Source organism: Macaca mulatta, chromosome 3 (assembly GCF_049350105.2).
Source record: "Macaca mulatta isolate MMU2019108-1 chromosome 3, T2T-MMU8v2.0, whole genome shotgun sequence".
Lineage (NCBI taxonomy): Eukaryota > Metazoa > Chordata > Mammalia > Primates > Cercopithecidae > Macaca > Macaca mulatta.
Window position 1 is genome coordinate 145,338,602 of NC_133408.1, and position 20,239 is coordinate 145,358,840.

General features: G+C 45.3%; 1 protein-coding gene across 13 annotated transcripts in view; it reads right to left on the reverse strand.

Moving 5' to 3' along the window:
• ATXN7L1 (ataxin 7 like 1) overlaps positions 1–20,239 on the reverse strand; it is a 270,024-nt gene that overhangs the window by 129,873 nt on the left and 119,912 nt on the right. The window lies entirely within an intron of this gene.

The following is a 20,239-nucleotide window of genomic DNA, read 5'->3' on the forward strand; positions in this document are numbered from 1 at the left end:
TCACATATACTTGCCAGCACTTGATACTCGTTAACTGATTTAACTTGCAAAAGAATCCTGTGAATTATGTAGTATCCTATCCCTATTTTATAATTGGGGAAATTGAGGATCAATGATTTTTCCAAGACTACACAACTGTCTAGTAGTTGAGCTGGGATTTGAACCCATGTAATCTGGCTCCCTGCTCTCAACTCCTTTGCACAGTATCTGTGCCTATCAGCAGGCATGAGCTATAACGACTTTTGCACTTTTCTTGCTACACCTACCAGACAATAAGCTCCTCCAAGAAAGCCTGTGGGTCTGGTGCACCTTTGCATCCCATCCAGTTGGATGTGCCATAACTATTTGCCAGATGCAAAGTGGTAAGCCAGAGTTGATCATGGATACAGAGCACTAAACCAGAGTTTGCCAGTTGGATGTGCCATAACTATTTGCTGGATGCAGAGTGCTAAGCCAGAGTTGGTCATGGAGCCTGTTACAAAGCTTAGTAAACATTGTAGAGAAGAAAACAGTACCAGAAGGATGAGGTGGGGAGGGCAAGGGGGAAAAATTTGCAACGAAGGTCCATCCCTTCTCACAAGATACTTAAAATGTGTGTAGGGAGGCTGACTTTTAATAAATGATACAGTGGAAAATCACTGCTGAAGGGTGATCAAATGCAAATTCAGAAGGTACAAATTGAGCTAGGCAAGAGAGATGCTGGCAGAGGTATGGAAATCTTTAGGCTTTTAGGGACCTGGGACCATGCCTTAAGGCCTTGCTACACAAAGCATGGTCCCTGGACAGGCAGCAGCATCAATGGGATCCCATTAATTACTGTTTTTGCCATTTTAAAAAATGGGTTCAAATCCCATTTTTAATGGCAAAAACTGCAACTACTTTTGCACCAACCTAATAGAAATGCCCCATCCCAGACCCATGGAAGCAGAACCTATATTTTAACAAGATCCTCAGATGAGTTGCACGCTCCCTAAAGTTTGAGAAGCATTCCCAGAAGACATTCAGGCCCACCTCCATAGACTGTGGCTTAACTGGTTTGGGATGGGGCTAGCCAGGGCATCCACATTTTCAAAATTTTTTACAGTTAATTTCACCTTGCAGTCTGGGCCAGAATCACTGCCTTGCTCTTCTCTAGACTCTGGTGGAATGAAAAGATGGAGGAGGGCAAGGGATGGAGAATCCCAGTTCTGTCACTAATGAGCTATGTGGTCTTGGGCATGTCACTCAATATCAAATGAAGAAAGTAGATTAGATCAGAGGTTCATGAAACTCAGAATCAGAAAATACACATTCCTGGGTCAAGTGAATTACAATTTCCAGCACTGGGCCTGAGGAATCAGCATTTTTAATAAGTTTCCTAGGGATCCTTGTGCAAGTTCCCTAGGGATCCTGCCAGGCCCTGATATTGGGGATCAGTCAGCAACATGACCTCTAGGTCTTTTCCTCTACTATTCCATGATATTAGAGGAGAAGAATTTTGCCCCAGGTTCTACAAGCAATGATAAAGATGTGTTGGTATAGGTTCAAACTATTCATTCAAACATTCAACAGTTCAAACATTTTTGACTGCACCAGAACCTGCTGTAAGAAATATAAGTACTTTTCATGAAGACTATATATACTGTATATACAGCTCCAAATCTTTCCCTTACTGTGATCCACTCTGTTTTCTTCTTTTATTTTCAAATGTACCACTCTGCTGATTTCATGATACACTAGTGGGTTGAGATAATTTGTAAAACCTGGTATAGACAATCTCTGAATCAAGAATGATGTCAGGGCCAGAAAGCCAGAATCTGTGTCACCTGGCAGAGGCCAGACAGCGCCATGCTGACCCGTCCAACCCATAAGGAATCCAAGGGGCAGTTGATCACAACATGTGAAACTACAACAAAGGGACACTGGTTGGGAAAGCTGGAAAGGAGAAAAGAGGTTAGTGAGAGGCTCAAGACTCCAGGCTGAGGAGTTTAGCAATTACCACAGAGGCAATGTGCACTCACTGTGGCTTCCAGAACAGGCAAGATCCACAAAGCATTTACAGCAGTGGTTCTCAACACTAGAAATACATCAAAATCGCTTGGAAAGCACTCGCAAAATACCAGTATCCACTCCCAGAGATGCTAAACCTCTAACCCAAAGTTCTCCCAAGTGAATGGACTATGTAGCTGGGATGGAAAAACCACTGATCCAAGAGTTAGTTAAAGAGGCAGGGTCACGTAACACAAGAAATGTGGGCTTTGGGGTCTCTTAATTTCTCTGAAGTTTCCTGTGGATGAAATGGGCATAACAACATCCACCTTAGTGGCTTGTTGTGAGGATTAAAGAGGAAGTTACATATACACAGCAGCTGCTCAGTCAAAGGTCGCTCCATTCTTAATCCTTCCTCAGGACCAATGAGAACCCTAAGCCCCAGAAAGGCAGGTCCAAGTTCACGCAGCTGGGCAGCAGCAGAGTGGGGATGTGCGGAGCCTCAGCTCTAGATGTGAATTCTCTGGCACTGTGGGCCTCCTCTCAGGACAGAACAGAGCTCAGGGAGGGTCTTGTGTATCAGGCTCATCTAAATCCAACTCAGATGACCTCAGATGGCCATTTCTCTCCTTCCCCCACTGAACTTCTGCCAGAGCACTGGGCCAACAGAGAGCCCCTCACACAAAATAAAGCCTTAGTTTTCTTTACCCAATAACCAGGTCATATCCTCTCCCTACAACATTATACAAGCTTGCCTTTCAACATGATAGTGTTTGATTTTGACACATTTGAGCTTGACATTCTTTTCTGATAGAAGTATCAGTATGATGCCTCCATGGTGAAAATGCAGTCAAAGAATGATTTTTCAGCCCGTGTGGAAGGTGAGTGGGATGGGAAGAGAGGGGTGATGGACCGGCCAGCTGGAAGGCAGTGTCAGCAATTCAGACATGGGTGGAGGAATTGTGAGTTTTATGGGTTAAGTCTTTCCCTAAAAGATGTTGAAGTCCTAAACGCTAGCACCTGTGAACATGACCTTATTTGGAAATAGAGTCTTTGCAAATGACCAAATTAAGACAAGGTCATGAGGGTGGGCCCTAATGTAATCTGACTGTGTCATTACAGAGGGAACTCTGGACAGAGAGAGTGACATGCACAGCGAGAGCACCTGGTGAAGACGAACGCTGAGATGGGGGTGAGGCATCTACCAGCCAAGGAATGCCCAAGGCTTCCAGCAAACCACCAGAAGCCAGGAGACAGGCAGGGAGCAGATTCTCTCTCACAGCTCTCAGAAGGGACCAATCCTGCTGACATACTGATCTTGGACTTCCAGCCTCCAGAACTGTGAGATACATTTCTGTCACTTCAGATATCCAGATTGTGGCACTTTGTTATGGTAGCCCTCACAAACTAATGCAGTGGTGTCAGATCCTTGTTCAAAGGACACATTGTCACGAACAGAGATAAAAAGCTCCAACTGTCTCCTTTCAAGAGCTAGAACTTCAGAAGAGTAAGCATGCTCGGTCCCACGGGTGACTCTTAACCCACACTTGAGATGCCTGGCTTTATCTTCTGCAGAGATCTAGCCTTGAAATAAAGCTTGTGATCTAATTTCAAGATTACAGCCTTTTTTGTTGGTGTCCTCAAATATGCCTGCATCGGAGCAATAACTAGTGGTAATTTTCATACGGACTCTCTTATCAGTACAGTAGGTAATAACCCTTACCTCAAGCTTCATATATGTGAGGCATTTTTCTAAGTGCCTTATGTTCATGAATCCACCCAATTTTCACAACAGCCCTATTATGTGTGTACTATGCTTATACTCATTTTGCAGAAGAGAAAACTGAGTGAGACACATAGAGGTAGAGCAACTTTCCCAAGGCTGCACAACCAGAAATGTTCGAGCTGGGATGGGGATGCAGGCAATTTGGTTCCAGAGTCTGTGTCCTTCTACACTACAAAAATGGCTACCACATGCCGAGGGCTTACTCTGGGCAGGCACTTTCCAAACACTGACATTATTAATCCATTTTACATGCACAACCATTTATCTAAGCTCGCAGACTGTTTATTTTCCATATTCATACTTCCAGGGAAGTTATTTTAATTTTAAATGTAAGATGGCCAGCCACTTACCCCCATTTCCCAAACACATACGCACAGCCTGGTCCCTCCTCCGAAATGGGTCACTGGCTAGGGATGCTATAGCTTCCCTTGGTGAGTATCTTCCAGCATCCCACGACTCACTTCTCCCCTTCTCATACGCTTATGCCCTCCCAAACTTCCAGTCCTTATCTCCCCAGCCAAAATTAGGAAGTGATTCTTTGTAGGCAGCCCAACCTCCTAAGGTCAAGCTCATTGCTTTTCAAACTATAATTTGAAGGATCTTTTCCTCTCCTGGTCAGAGATGAGTGGGAGCTGTCAGATCTGGCCTCCCAGCTTCTGTAATTGATTTATATTTTGGTATAAAATAACTCTTGATTTTACTGAGGGAATCAGAGAAGGGGAAGAGGTACCGGGGAGCCACACGGAGGCAGAGAACGGACAGAAAATAAAGGAGAAGAAGAAAAACCAAGAATGATTACATCTCTGTGCCAGGAACTGGGGCCAGGTACTCAGCACATTGCTCCTACTGCCAACAGCTGAGAGAGGTTAGGCCGTGTGTGGTAGGAAGCTGGATTGGAATCCAGTACTCCTTCGGCTGCACCTGAATAAGAGTCCCAGGGAGGCTGCCGGCTGGCTCACTGTTTCTGACAAGCAGCAAGTCTTCTTCAGGAGAATTATCGGTAGGGTAAGGAGGCGGGTTATAGGACTCTAACAATCACTGTCACCCCTGGAAAGTCAAGGAAGGGAGCTCTCCAAGGTTCCCTGTGCCACTCAGGACGACACTGAGAAAGCAGATATGATCGCTTCAGAAGTCCGTGGCTATGCTGAATGTTACATAGCTGTATTGCAGCAGCCTAGGAGGTGGTCACACTCATGTACTTGGACCTTCTGACCCACCAGCCATAAATGCTAACAATGCCGAATGTGGCACAGCTTCCTTTCAGAATCAGTCAGCAAGACACCCTGTGGTTCCTGCTTCCCTCCAAATCTGCTTGCTAACTTATGAGGAAATAGATCTTTCCGCCTCAGTAACAACAAAATTGGTCTTTGCATCTGCGAAAATTATGCTCTAGATGACAGCAATCCTGAACATTAATCAAGTATCAATCACTGACATGAGTGGAAAATGGAGCTGGCGTCTTTATTTAAGTCTTGTTTTGAGCAAAGCAAAGCAAGGACTGATTGCGGAGAAAACCCTTTAATGGGTTTGAAACAGCACGGTGCAGCGTGAGCTTGGAGGCTGAGGTCTGGTTCAATGCCCAGTTCTATCTCTAAATGGCTGTGCTCCTTGTGCCTCAGTTTTCCTATTTGTAAAACAACAGAAACGTCATCACCTCTCAAGTCACCAAAGGATTAAATGAGACAACACATCCATACACAGAAGCAATGATCTATTAGATATATTCAGAATAACCCGGAAGACTAAATCCACTAGGGACAGAGTCCCTTATCTTGCCCAAGAGCTTAGAGAATATTTAACATTCTCCGTGCACACACCAGGAGAATATTCTCTTTTTAGGGGAATATTCAGGTTTCTGAGCTGCCTGGTCTCCACCCAAAGGGCTTGTTCTCCATGTGTCAGCAGCACTGCCCTGATCTTCCTCTGGGCTTATCCCAACTTGCCAGACTTAGATCTTACCCCCTTAAAAAAGCTTTCCACCCCCAAATGCAAAACCTGAATCCAATCACAAGGAATCACGAGGTAAACCAAATCCAAGACTTGTAATCTTTAAAAACATGAAGGCCATGAGTGACAGAGGCTGAAGAGACACAACATCTAAATGCAATACATACTCCAGGATTAAATTTTTTTTTTTTTTTTGATGGAGTCTTGCTCTGTCACCCAGGCTGGAGTGCAGTGGCACAATCTCAGCTCACTGCAACCTCCACCTCCTGGGTTCAAGCGATTCTTCTGCCTCAGCCTCCCAAGTAGCTGGGATTACAGGTGCCTGCCACCATACCAATTGTTGTATTTTTAGTAGAGATGGGGTTTCACCATGTTGGCCAGGCTGGTCTCGAACTCCTGACTTCAGGTGATCCGTCTGCCTTAGCCTCCCAAAGTGCTGGGATTACAGGCATGAGCCACTGTGCCCGGCTGATAACAATTTTTTGCTCTAAGGGATAACTGGCAAAATTTGAATAAGCTTTTATCAATGATGTTAGTTTCCTGATAATTGTACTCTGGTTATGTAAGAGAATATCTTTGTTTTTAGAAAATACATGTTGAAATATTAAGGGGTGAAGGGACACAGTTTTGCAAATTACCCTCAAATGGGTCAGGAAAAAATAAAAAAATATAAATGTATATTAAAAAACCAATCTGTATAGATACACACACACACACACACACACACACACACACACACACACACACATATATATGGGAGGGGGCGGACAGTTTTTGCAACTTTTCGGTAAGTTTGAAATTACCTTCCTCTCCCCAGAAAATCCTCCACAATTAATTGCACTCTTTCCTCTTTCTCTTTTAAAATCCTTGTAATGTATTTTTTCATGTGGGCCGTGTACGGGAATTCCTTTTGTACGCCTCATACCACTTGACTTACAGGCAAATAACGTTACAGCTGGAAGGAAGGGCCCTCAGAGACCACATAATTTGAAACTTCTGGGTGTTGCAACCAGGCTGAGAGGGGTCCATGGCTGTTGTCATCCAGCTGACCATTTCCCAAGCTGTCCTGTGTTCTAGGGGCTCTTTCGCCTACTTCACACTGCATGGCCACGCAATGCACGATGCTGCAAAGGAGTGGCAGGTGCAACCGATCTCCTCGGCCTTTGGGAGGGGCAGGAGGCCCTGGAGTCCCAGTCTTTCTCTCGGTTTACCCAGAGTGGAGCCATGATGTGAAAAATGTCAGGAAGTTGCTCTAATCCCATCTGTTCCCAGGGCTCTAGGTAACACCTGTGTGTGAATGGGCCTCAAATTTGTCTCTCCAACCCTGACCTCCGCCTGAGGTCCACACTCCTATATCCAACTGCCAGTTCTTGAACATTGACTGAGCACCTCTAACGTAACATGTCCCAAACCAAAGGTTGGATTTCTCCCTTCCCCTGCTTTTCCCATCTCAGGTTCAATGCACCATTCCCCCAGTGGTTCAGGCCAAAACCCCAGGCTCATCTAGCCTCCTGTTCTCTCACACTCCACATCCTAGCAAATCACATGGGCCCTATTTTCCAAACATATTCAGAATCTGGCTTTTCCTCAGTGCCGCCACCACCAGGCTGATACAGGCCACCAGGACTGCTCAGCTGGACACAAGCACCTTGTGACAGTGTCCTGTTCCCACCTTTCCCCTGTCTACACTGTATTCCCCACCCAACAACCACAGTCAGCATGTCTCCCTCTGGCTCAGAGCCATCCAAAGGCTTCCACGTCACTTAGAATAAAATCTGCATCCTTAGAAGGATTTACCTGACGGGATCCCTCCCTGAGCAGTCAATCTCTTTTCTCACATTCTTCACTCCTTGACACTTGAGGCATCTCATCCCTGTGTTGGCCCAGGGGCATGAGAGCCTGGCATACCCCCAGCTTCAGGGTCTCTCCCCTGGTGCCCTCTCTGCCTAGAGTTCTTTGGCCAAGTACCTACAAGACCTTCTCGCTGACTGCACTCCCTGATTACCTTGTGCAAAAGAGCACTCTGCCTTTCCTGCACTGACTTTTCTTCACCTGACATCATACACTTCTTTGTTTACTATTATATCCCCCAGGAAGTTTCTAGACATAGGGAATCTATGTGGTTCTCTCTGAATCCCAGCCACTGCTTGGCACATAATAGGATCTCCTTAGTACTGTGTTTACTAGATTAATAAATGAATGCATTATTAAGTCAAAAAGCAAGGAGCAGAATGATGTATAAAACACACACTCATTTATTTTAAAAAAGAAAAATATACACATGCATACTTGCTTATCTTTGAGAGGATGGAACAGCCTTGCCTTCTGCGATGGTGAATGGGAGACTGCGGGCAGGAGTAGGAGGGAAACTTTTTACTGTACACCCTTTTGTGATTTTTTGAATTTTGTAGTAGATACATGCACTATCTGTCCAATGAATTAAAAACAGAAAAACATACTTGCCCCTGTGATATTGTGAACTATATATTTGGTCTTCAACCCATTTTTTGGCATTCAATTCTCAAAATCCTTAGAAGCACCAAAATGATGCCTTTTGCATGCTAATGAGTTGACTGATATCTGGCAGCGGGTAGGGAGCTTCAGGATGGGGGCTGTTCACCAGAAAGACCAAGGCAGGATTAGGGGGCTGGGACTTTCAGCTCCACTCCCCAACCTCCAGGAGGGTAGAGAGGCTGAAGGTTGAGTTCATCACCAATGGCCAGTGGTTTAACCAATCATGCCTATGTAATGAAGCCTCCATAAAAACCCAAAAGGGTTCAGAGAACTTCTGGATAGCTGAAGACATGGATGCTTACAGAAAGGTTAAGAGGAACTCACTTCCAGGGCAGGGTGGCGCACTCTAGCTCCACAGGGACAGGAATTCTTATGCTCGGGACCCTCCCAGACCTCGCCTTATGTATCTCTTCATCTGGCGGTTTATTTGTACCCTTTAAGATATTCTTTATAATAAACCAGTAAATGTGTTTCCCTGAGTTCTGTGAGCCACTCTGGCAAATTAATTGAACCTAAAGAGTGTGTTTTAAGAGTCCCAGCTTCAAGCCAGTAGGCTAGAAATTCTGGAGGCCCAGACTTGCAACTGGTAGTACAGAGGGAGGACTAAGTCTTGGGGACTGAGCCCTCACCCTATGGGATCTGATGTGACGCCTGGTAGAAAGCACCAGAACTGAATTAAAGGACATCCAGCTGGTGTCCACTGTGGAACAGATTGCTTGCTTGGTGGTGGGAAAAACTCCCAACATGTTTGGTCTCAGAAGTCTTCTGTTGGCCGGGTGTGGTGACTCACGCCTGTAATCCCAGCATTTTGAGAGGCCAAGGCAGGTGGATCACCTGAGGTCGGGAGTTCAAGACCAACCTGACCAACATGGAGCAACCCCGTTTCTACTAAAAATACAAAATTAGCCGGGTATGGTGGCGCATGCCTGTAATCCCATCTACTCGGGAGGCTGAGGCAGGAGAATTGCTTGAACCTGGGAGATGGAGGTTGCAGTGAGCCGAGATCGTGCGATCACACTCCAGCCTGGGTAACGAGCAAAACTCTGTCTCAAAAAAAATAAAAATAAAATAAAAAAATAAAAATAAAAATAAAAAAAAGAGGAAAAACACATTGAGCATGATTTTTGCACACACAACACCCAACTCTAATAAAATGATTATGGGAAGACGTATTCAGAGCAGACTTAGTCTGCATTTGTGACAAGGGACAAGGGGCAGCAGTGGGATGCTAGACCTGCAATGCCTAGGAGAGTGGTCCAGCTCTTCTCTACCTGTGAGACTCTGGCTGGGTTGCCCCTCTGGCCTCAGTAGGTTTCGAGTTCCTCTACTGCAATAAAGGGTTGGGGAGGTTGGATCCAACCATCTTAGAGGTCTTTCTCCAGCTGTATGGCTCTATAGTTCCATTTGATTGGATGTTACCTGTTGGACCACACAAATGGACAGGTCCTATGCTATACCCTCATGAGATCTGTGCAGACCCAGCACCAATGTTGCAGGAATCCTCCTGCCAGTGACACAGCTAGGTGTACCCCTGGTTACCTGGGCCTGGGTATGACTGAGCTAGAAAGCTGAGGCTCACCCTCCTGCTTCCAGACTCTTCCCCCCTCAGGCCTGAGGTTTGGGGCTTTTGCACTCTGTGCCTCTGCCACTTGAAACTCTCTGGGGAGCTGAGCAAAACAACACTCAGAGCCAGGCGTGGACAGGGCTGCCTGTGTCTCTAGAGCCGGGCCCACCCCGGAGATAAGGAGATCATCAGTTGGTCTCATGAGGCAGCAGGGCACACTAAAGTGAACTTTCCTTTCCTGAAAAATGTTAGTAAGAAAAAACTGCAAACGAAAATAGCTTTCAGAATGTTTGGGGAAAGGCCCTCTGCTGGGGAGGAACGTGAGGAGTGGGAGAGACGATGCTCGGGCACCATTCTAAATTATCTGCATGAGGAGAAGGAAGGAGACGGCTTGGGTGCGCAGGAATTCGCCCCTGACTTTGGAATGCCCCACCTTACTGTTTTCCTTATTAGATTTGTCTTGTTGATGATTTCAGACTGAGGCTAATGTGAATATGAGTTTAGATTCTGTCTGCACAGGCCAAGGGGTCGGTGGAGAAATGTTTGGAAGTGTTTTGGGTTTCAGAGGAAATTCCTTGCAGGATTAAAGAATTTTCTCTGGATAGTCCTCAAAATAGAGGTTAGGGTACAGTTACAGCACAGGAGAGTAAGGAAGGGTGAAATCACCATACTGCAAGTCAAACAAGAATGAGAAAGAAAGTGGGCTTTTCAAAAGAAGTTTGACAATACCTTTGGTCCTTAACCAATGATTTTAAGTCTCATTCTCCCTTTATTTTGAAAGCTCAAGAGTTCTAGTCTGCGGAGTTGTCATTTGGGGGTGAAGGTAGGGGCAGGAGGTACACACAGTTGTCACCCTGAGAAAAGGGGCCACCAAGAGAGGTTGTATGGGACACACAAGAATCACTTGAACCCAGGAGGCGGAGGTTGCAGTGAGGTGAGATTGCGCCACTGCACTCCAGCTTGGGTGACAGAGCGAGACTGTCTCACAAAAAAAAAAAAAAAAAAAAAAAAAAAAAAGAAGAGCGAGAGGTTGTAAGAGCTCTATCCCTGGATATTAAAGAAAGTAGCAGACAGCATTAGGCTGGTGGATTTCATCTGGGCAGCACCAGATCACTTATGGGGCTTCTGACTTGGCAGGTCTCAGGTAGGGTCTCCACTTCTTTATTTCAAAAAGCTTCAGAGATGACGTAAATCAACACAATTGTCTGTTGTCACCCCTGCTTCCTTCTCCCCCAGGTCCAAGCCCACTGTTGAGGATCACTGTTGGCTGTATTCTGGACACTTACTGCCTAAAAATGGACTAGTCTGTGAAGGTTCTTCCTGTACTATACACCTGCACCATACATCGAAAATCTTAATTCACCTTTAACAGCTGTGCCCCACAAGAACCTATCACGTCTTCAAAATGGGAGAATTGGGGATTGACTTTTTTCTTTCCACTCATTTAAATGCACTTTGAACCATGTGTAGACTGCAGGCACTTTAGAAAGACACTGAGGTTGAAAAGTCTGTCTTGACTTCCAAGGAAGGGTAAGTCCCTGATTGCAGCCCCAGGGCCCACTCATTGTTAACAGTTTGCGTTTCAAACAATATACTTTGTGAGCAGTTAAATATGATGGATAATATAATTTTAGATTTATAATTGCTCTTTTTTTTTTTTTTTTTTTTTTGAGACAGGATCTCACTCTATTGCCTGGGCTAAGTGCAGGGATGAGATCTCAGCTCACTGCAGCCTTGACCTCCTGGCTCAAGTGATCCTCCCACCTCAGTTTCTTCAGTCGCTAGGACTACAGTCACGTGTCACCACACCTGGCTAATTTTTGATTGTTTTGTAGAGACAAGGTCTTGCTATGTTGCCTAGGCTGGTCTTGAACTCCCTCCTTGGCCTCTCAGTGTTGGGATTACAGGTGTGAGACACCAGTCCCAGCATTTTGGGAGGCAGAGGCGGGTGGATCACCTGAGGTCAGGCGTTCGAGACCAGCCTGACCTACATGGTGAAACCCTGTCTCTAGTAAAAAATACAAAAATTAGCTGGGCATGGTGGTGGGCACCTGTAATCCCAGCTACTTGGGAAGCTGAGGCAGGAGAATCACTTGAACCCAGGAGGTGGAGGTTGCAGTGAACCGATATATTGCACCATTGCACTCCAGCCTGGGTGACAGAGCAAGACTCTGTCTCAGAAAAAAAAAAAAAGCTACTTTTATCAATCACTCCTTTGGCAAGTGGCTTTTCCTGTTCCTCAGTTTGCATTCAAAGCCTTCCACGATCTGGCTCCTATGTGATTTTCCAAACTGGCTCCTCATACCTCCTGCAACCCACTCTCATTGCTTCAAGTTGACTGGCTGCCTCACTTGTTTTTTCCTTCAATGCTGTAATAACGGCATAGGATTATATCATTAGAATGATGAATGTATCTTGACTTAACTAATCCCTAATTGCTTAACATTTTTCTATTTCCCTTCTCTGTGTTTTACTTTGCCAGGAAGGGTGTCTAAGGAATCATGCAGTCCAGTGGCTTTCAGCTTTGGCCAGTCACTGGAGTATGGGATTACTCCACACTTCATGGGAAGGGTTGGGATGGGAAGGTGGGAGGGAGGTGGGGGTGTTATAAAACTCTCAATGGAGTTAAAACATGCATATAGGAAAAGGCACAAATCACACATGTGCTGCTGGATGCCTATTCACAAACAAAAGCCCCATGTAACCAGCATCTGGATCAGAAATGACATTCCCAGCACCCCAGAAAGGCTGGGGCAAAGGACTTTTAAAAAATTCTCACTTTCAGGCCAGGTGTAGTGGCTCATGCCTGACAGGTGAATCATTTGTGTTCTGGAGTTTGAGGCCAGCCTGGGCAACACGGGGAAACCCCGTCTCTACTAAAAATACAAAAAAATTAGCTGGGCATGGTGGTGCATGCCTGTAGTTCCAGCCATTTGGGAGGCTGAGGTGGGAGGATTGATTAAGCCTGGGAGGTCTAAGCTGCAGTGAGCTGTGATCTTGCCACTGCACACTAGCCTGGGCAACAGAGTGAGATCCTGTCTCAAAGAAAAAAAAAAAAGTTTCACTTTCGTATTGGTCATTTGATATCTGGATTTCTGGATCTGAGGTAAACCCAGGAATTTGCATTTTTAAGATTCTCCCCAGGGGCCTCCCATTTACCACTAGACTTGAAGACTACTCATCTACCAAGGATTTTCAAAGGGTGCCCCTCAGGTGTCCCCCTGGGGATGTGGGGGTAGAGACAGGGAGGCATCAGCTCTGCCTTTCCATGGATCAGAATCACCTGAATGTCTTTCTTACACTGGGCCTCCTTCGGTGGATACCAATCCTTCAAACAACCACAATCTTGAAAACCACCTGTATCAGGGCTCAAGGGAAGAAGCAGAACACAAGGATGAATACAGTACAGACATATCTATCAGCATTTACATGAATTTATTTTAGGTATTGACCTTTTGCGATAGTAAGAGCTGGTTAAGCAGCCTCTATAAGGTGGTTGCTTTTGCATCTGACGTGAGTGTGTGAGGTTCACAGGACAGGCAGTTGGGGAGAACAATCAGGAACTCACAGGCCTTAACTGGAACCACATGAAGATGGACTGAAACTCATGTCACTTCTTGTTGCCTTTGACCTCGATGGTACAAATGTCCTGCAGAAGCTGCAGCTCTTCACCATGGAGCTAAATGCACACATATGGCCCAGGAGTCAGAGAAGTTGAAGAAGGATCCAGAAGGTGGAGCAGTTGCAGGCCCGGCTGGCAAATGAGTGACAACGTACGTGTTGGAAAGTGCTGCTGCCCTTCCATCCTTGGAATCTCCCAAGAATTTATCTTGGGGTCCATGCCAATTAGAAACCCACAGGACAGGGAATTCTGGGAAATGTAGTTCACCCTAGTGTAGAACACGTGACAGTCACCACACCACACTCTGACCATCATTCCCATGCTTGGCTGCCACTGGAATCGTGCAGTCTTAGCTTCCCAGGTGGCTCAAACATGTAGTTGAGGCTGAGAAGCACTGGCTGTCAACTGACACATGGATGTGAACCTTGAGACTGCCCCAACCCAGGTCCCAAGAAGATAAATTCTACACTTTTTTCATTGCAAGAGGAGCATAAAAAGGTCTGGTTATTTTTCCTAAGGTCCTAAAATGTGGCTTTTCTCATTATCCTGCCTTCCTCCTGCCCTGTCTCAGCTAACCCAGCCACAACCTTCTTGTAGTCCTCAACACAGTGGCTGCACCCTGAACAAAGCCCTCCCTTGTTTATCCTCTTGGTACAAAGTGGATTAAGAGCACAGTTGGAAGACCCCAAGATCATCCAAATGCCACCAAGCTCATAGTGAACTGAAGACTCAGAAGTTTTCACTATTAGGCTTATAAATAAAGCATCTCTTCCTCCGTGACACAGACTAATTAAATGATTGTAACACAGCCAAGTGGTCAGTGAACACCTAACCACTGTGATGTGAGCCACAGAGCTGGCGAGAGCCAGTGCTGCAGACTCAAAGGTGGCTGAGTTGCTCCTGCTGAGTCTTTCTCAAGGACGGCTGAAGGAGAAGCCATTGGAGGAGATAGGGGTGGTTGCAGAAGTGGGAAAAGAGTTGGGGGCTGAAAAGAGCTCTGGTGCAAGTTGCAGCTCTGCAACTAAGTAGCCGTGGGTGTTTGCACAAGTCACTTAAATGTTCTAAACCTCAATATCAGCACTACCTCCTGCACAGGATAATTGAGAACATCAAATGAGAGAACACACATGAAACAGTCTGGGAGGAAGAAAGTCCAAAAGCACGGACATTCTGTGTTAGTAGTTCTAACTCTGTTATAGATGACACTGGTATAAGGTGAAGGTTATCTAGTTTATAGATGGATTTTTTTTTTAGATATTTTGCTTTCTTTTTCCTATCTATGATGTGGTTATTTCTTTTTCTTTTTTTTTTTGAGGCCGAGTCTCGCTCTGTCGCCCAGGCTGGAGTGCGGTGGCCGGATCTCAGCTCACTGCAAGCTACGCCTTCCGGGTTTACGCCATTCTCCTGCCTCAGCCTCCGGAGTAGCTGGGACTACAGGCGCCCGCCACCTCGCCCGGCTAGTTTTTTGTATTTTTTAGTAGAGACGGAGTTTCACCGTGTTAGCCAGGATGGTCTCGATATCCTGACCTCGTGAACCGCCCGTCTCGGCCTCCCAAAGTGCTGGGATTACAGGCTCGAGCCACCGCGCCCGGCCGATGTGGTTATTTCTAATGAGGTCTGCTGAAGTGTGAGATTGACACAGGTGATTAAAGTTGGATCTTTGGGATTAACTTTGGGTTTTTATTATTTATCCTCTCCCTCTCCTCTCCATTACAGCAGACAACTGAAGACAGGCTGAACCACCCATTCTACACTCTGGAAATAAGTTTACACAGAAAGAACCCTTCTAAGAAAAAGCAACAGTTACCTCATCTTTCAGAACATCCTTGAGGAGTAAAACTGGGGAAGGAACAGGCAGTGCTGCTCTATGTTTATTGATATGTTCACTATTTATGGGAGTTTTCTCTTTCAGAATTAGATTTTCAGCTTCTTGAGGGCAAGGTCTGAATCCTGATGAGGCTTTTTGTCTGCATTAGTGCCTGGGACAGTGCAGTAGAAAGGATGTGGGGTGTAAGGATCCAGAGTTCTGAGATCTAGTTACAGCTCTGCCCCCACAAAGCCATTTTAATCCTTCTCGGTCTCAGTTTCCTCCTGTGTAAGGTGGGAATTACCCACTGCATGAGAGTATTGTATAGCACAAATTAGACAATTTGTGGGAAAATACTTCTATGACCCAAAACGTGCTATGCAAGAGGGATAGACTGTGGTAAGAGCTGTTACGTCTCAAGAACTCTATACTGGTTGATTTTCCTGTTGAGGACAGGCAGGCACAGAGCACAGGCGGTCGACCCTGGGCTTCAGATGGGAAAAAACTCAGGAGTGGAGGAGAGGGGAAGGACATCCCTGGCAGCCCCTGGAGTGACCACAGACACTTTCTCACTGCCCATCTTGGAAGATCTCTGCAATATCTCTTTTGCTTCAAGCTGTTTGTCAGTCTGGTCCCTTGTTTGTTTGTTCTTTTCTTTTCTTTCTTTCTTTTGTTTTCTTTATTAAGAGACAGAGTCTCACTCTGTTGCTCAGGCTGGAGTAAAGTGATGAAATCACAGCTCACTGTGGTCCATACCGTGCAGTGTTAGTAGTATAGTGATAAGCATAGCTGCCTTCCATAGCTCATCACAGCCTCAAACTCCTGGGCTCAAGTGACCCTCCCACCTCGGCCTGAATAGTTGGGACTATAGGCATAAGCAACTGCACCCAGCACATTTTAAAATTTATTGTAGAGACAGGATCTCACTATGTTGGCCGGGCTGGTCTTGAATTCCTGGCTTCAAGCAATCCTCTCACCGTGGCCTCCCAAAGTTCTGGGATTACTGGCGTGAGCTACCATACTCAGCCTATTGGTTCACTTTTTAAATCAGATGTCCACTGAGCACACACTATGTGCCAAGCACTGTGCTAGGAATTGAGAATTGAATGGTAAGCAAAACCAGGTAAGGTCCCTGCCCTCATGGAGTGGAAACTGGCCTGTTTCTTCCCAAACATCTTTGGACTCAGGCTTATGCAATGAGTCCTGCAAGTACCATCCAGCCCTGGGGACAGACGTAAATGTTGTGTTTTAGTGGGATTCCAGATTTAAGCTAAAAAATATCAACAAGTTGAGGCCAGGTCTAACAAGAAAAAAAAGAAAAGGCAAAACTCCCAGCAACCCCTCTTTCGGGTCTTCCTTCCTGTGCCCCCACCTCTGGTTTCCAGTGTCATGCTCTCTATGGTTTTACCTGCTTTTGGAACTCTCACCTAACTCATTCATACTAAGGTGGTTCTTACTCTAGAAGAACTGAATTTAATAGGGAAAAAACCCTTAAAGAAATGATACCCCAGTTGGAAGGATATTAGAGGACATCCTACATCACACCACTAGGGTAGTCACTTCAGACCGGCACTTTCAGGGGCAAGAGGGTTAGAGGACATTGGTGCTGGCAGCAGGGATGAGTTCCCTTAAGCAAACCTCTGTGCTCTTTAAACATCACTCAAGGTAAGGAGGGGAAGGGCAGGGAGCAATATGGCTGCCATCAGGGTCCTTGTTTTTGTTTAGAGGAGGTGAGTCTGCAAAGGCTTATTCCATTACTAAAAGTGGTAACTACATAATTCACTGTGTAAATGAACGTGGAAAAAAATAAAGACCAGGGGAGTCTTCTGTAGCCAGAACCTAGAAAAGCTCCATCCACTGGCCCTCTTTTTAAATTTTTCTCTCATTTCTGACCAAGCTGTCAGATAATCCTACTGGTGAATTTCCAGCTGGAATTTCAATTTCCCTCTTAGTGAGAAAAGTGAGACACATTTTATTATTAGACCCCAATCTCTAAAGTGAATTTCCCAAAAAAATGTTGGTTATGTGAACCCTGAGGAGACTCATTAAAAGAAAAGCTTTGTATTGTAAAATAAAGCATGGGCAGTGAAAACCACACAAAAGAGATGCACTGCGTTGGGAGGGATGGGAAGGTAAGCATCGAGGTAACCACCATGCAGGTGGAGACACAGAACTTTGCCAAGCACCCCACTCCATGTGTCTGGTCCACTTGTAGCCACCCACCTCCCTCAGTAAGCAGACTCCTGGCTCCACAGTCTTTGTGTCCTTGTGTGTGTTTATGATGTCATCGCCCATGTGTGTATCCTCAGAGGCTGCATGTCAGTCCTCCCATGTTTTGCATGCCTTTTAAACTTATTTTAAGCGACCAATTTCCCCCTCATTATTTTCCTTACAATTTTTCTGTTGAAGACTCTTGCTGTCTAATCTGCAGTTTCTCACTGTCTGGATTTTGCTCTTGATGCATGCCAATATGTCCAAATGCACTCATTTTGATGCAAATAATCACTCATTTAAAAAGACCCTGTTTGCCAGCCATGTTCTTAAGGAGGGCACAACCCACCGTAATCGCTTTCTCATGAGCGTGTGGGCAAAGGGAGCGCTCACAATAGAGGTAATGAGACAGAGAACAACGTGAATGTGATTTATGAAAAAAGAAATATATATATTTCCAATTGGAAGTGACCAGGGAATGCTTCTCTTTAATGCCTTTCAATATAGTTTGCTTTAGTAGGAAACACATTTGGAAAGGGATTTGGCATCATGTTATACTCTAGGGTCCAGTGTTGTATGCATTAGTTTTTATCAAAGATGATTGCATAATAGGACCCTGGATGTAGCAAAAACCTAAGGAATCTAAACCACTAACCAAGCTCACCAAATGTAATAAATATAAATCACAGATGAAGGGAAGATTAAATGTGGCTATTTACTTATGCAAGAAATGTAAGCTTTAAGATTTTTTCGTTTTCTAATCTCAGCAGGCAGTCCCATGAACATAATTATTAGTATTTTCAAGGCTTGATCAAATATTGGCTTAAGAAAGAACTCATTCACTTAACGGTGATGACCTCCAGGTACCTGTGGTAAAGTCCAGAACCCTAAATTATATGCTCCAGAGCTATGGCACCTACATGATGGACAAAATAAATGAGTAGCGTCATACTAATATATGGGAGATTTTTAACACTTAAAATTAAGTATGTCTGAATTAAATACCTGTTTTGATTTGCAGAGGGGAAAAAAGCTCCCAAAAGATGGATATGATAAAAGGACTCAGAAGTCAAGGCTCCCTTCAAACTTAATAGGCTACTAACACTACCTTCAAAACCATTACAGCATTAGTTGTACAGCCACGAAAGGGGCCAAAAAGACATCAGAGGGAAATAAAAGAAATTAGGTAGAGGGCCTAAATGAGCACATGCTGGTTCTCTATTCTTATTTCTCTCCTTGGTTTTCCTAGGGATTGTATCTTTGGAAAAAAAAAATCAGGTTTGTGAGGCCTCCTCTCTGCTCACATTCACTAGAGAGAAGGTAAGGACAAAAAGGGATAGGGAGGGAAAAGATAATCACAAGAAGGAAGGAGGCAAATTTCACAGGCAGACTGATAACTTCCTTGGGCTCAGGAGTTTTAAAGATTAGGTTCTTGCTTTTATAGTATAGATGGTAAGAGATTTCCAACTCTGATTTTACAATGCTCTGGGGTTTATGCAATTATTACGATGTGTGCATTAAAAATTCTCAAAGCCAAATTAATTTGAATTATTTTTCACCAAAAAGGCAGACATTTAAAAGCTTTTTTTTTTTCCCCCCAGTTATCATCCTAGTCTACCTTTCTGTATTTTTTTTTTTTTTTTTTGAGACAGGTCTCGCTCTGTCACCCAGACTGGAGTGCAGTGGTGCGATCACAGCTCACTACACCCTCCATCTCCTGGGCTCAAGGAGTGATTCTCCCACCTCAGCCCCCTAAGTAGCTTGGGCTACATGTGTGCATAACCCCACCTGGCTAATTTTTACATATTTTTGTAGTGATAGAGTCTCACTATATTGCCCAGGCTGGTCTCAAACTCTTGGGATCAAGCAATCCTCCTGCCTCGGCCTCCAAAAGTACTGGGATTACAGGTGTGAGCCACCATGCCTGGCCCTTTTTGAAAGATTTGATATGCCTTGGAATTCACCCTGCCTGAGCCCTGGGACACGGTTGCTTTGTTTCGAGGCTAAGTACTTGTGTTCCCAGCTGGCTGGTGCTCTTCTTCTAGGCCCTCTCTGGATCACTAGGAATTCCACAGTTCTTCCCTAAGCCTTTTTTCCATCCCTGTCCCTCTTCCCAGTCCCTGCTCCAAAACCCCTCATGGACTGCTTTCTTCTTGAGGTTTCCCACCTCGACCTCTAAGAGCTATGGTGGAATGAAATTCCTGGCGAGCAGGCTGGGCTGGCTCCCAGCAGTGATATGTGAAGGGAAAGCAGAACTTCGTAAGGGGAATAAACCTATCAGAGCCTTCCATGCTTCCATCAGCTCACTTCTCCTCCTGGGCTGGGCTCAGTCTAAGCATATTACATGCATAATGATGTTTAATCCTCATACCACCTCTCTGAGAAGCATGATTATACCCATTTTCCACACATGAGAAGATTTACACTCAGTCAGAGCAGGAGCTAGACAAGGCTGGCTGAGCAGTGAACCTTGCTCCCAGTCCGGCTCTGAACCATCACACTCTTCAATGTGAAGCAGGAGATTTTAGCCTCACGTTTCTGGACACTGGAAGGACTCAAGAGCTTTGGGGTTTGCCCCTTTGGTAGTCCAGTGGAGGACAGATCAGTGGTGACAGGCTCTGGCTCTGTGGTCCCCTGCCATGCCACTCTGCAAGGGGGCCCTTCCCTGCCTATGCCTAGGTCTCCCTGGTGACCACCCAGTTTTTCCTCGAGGGCCTACCACAGAACACAGGCGGGTGTGTGAAGTCTTTACTCTGTACCTCCCTACACTGCCCAGGGTAGAATGTGGTGGTTCTTCCCAGAACTGTGCCATCTGTAGAT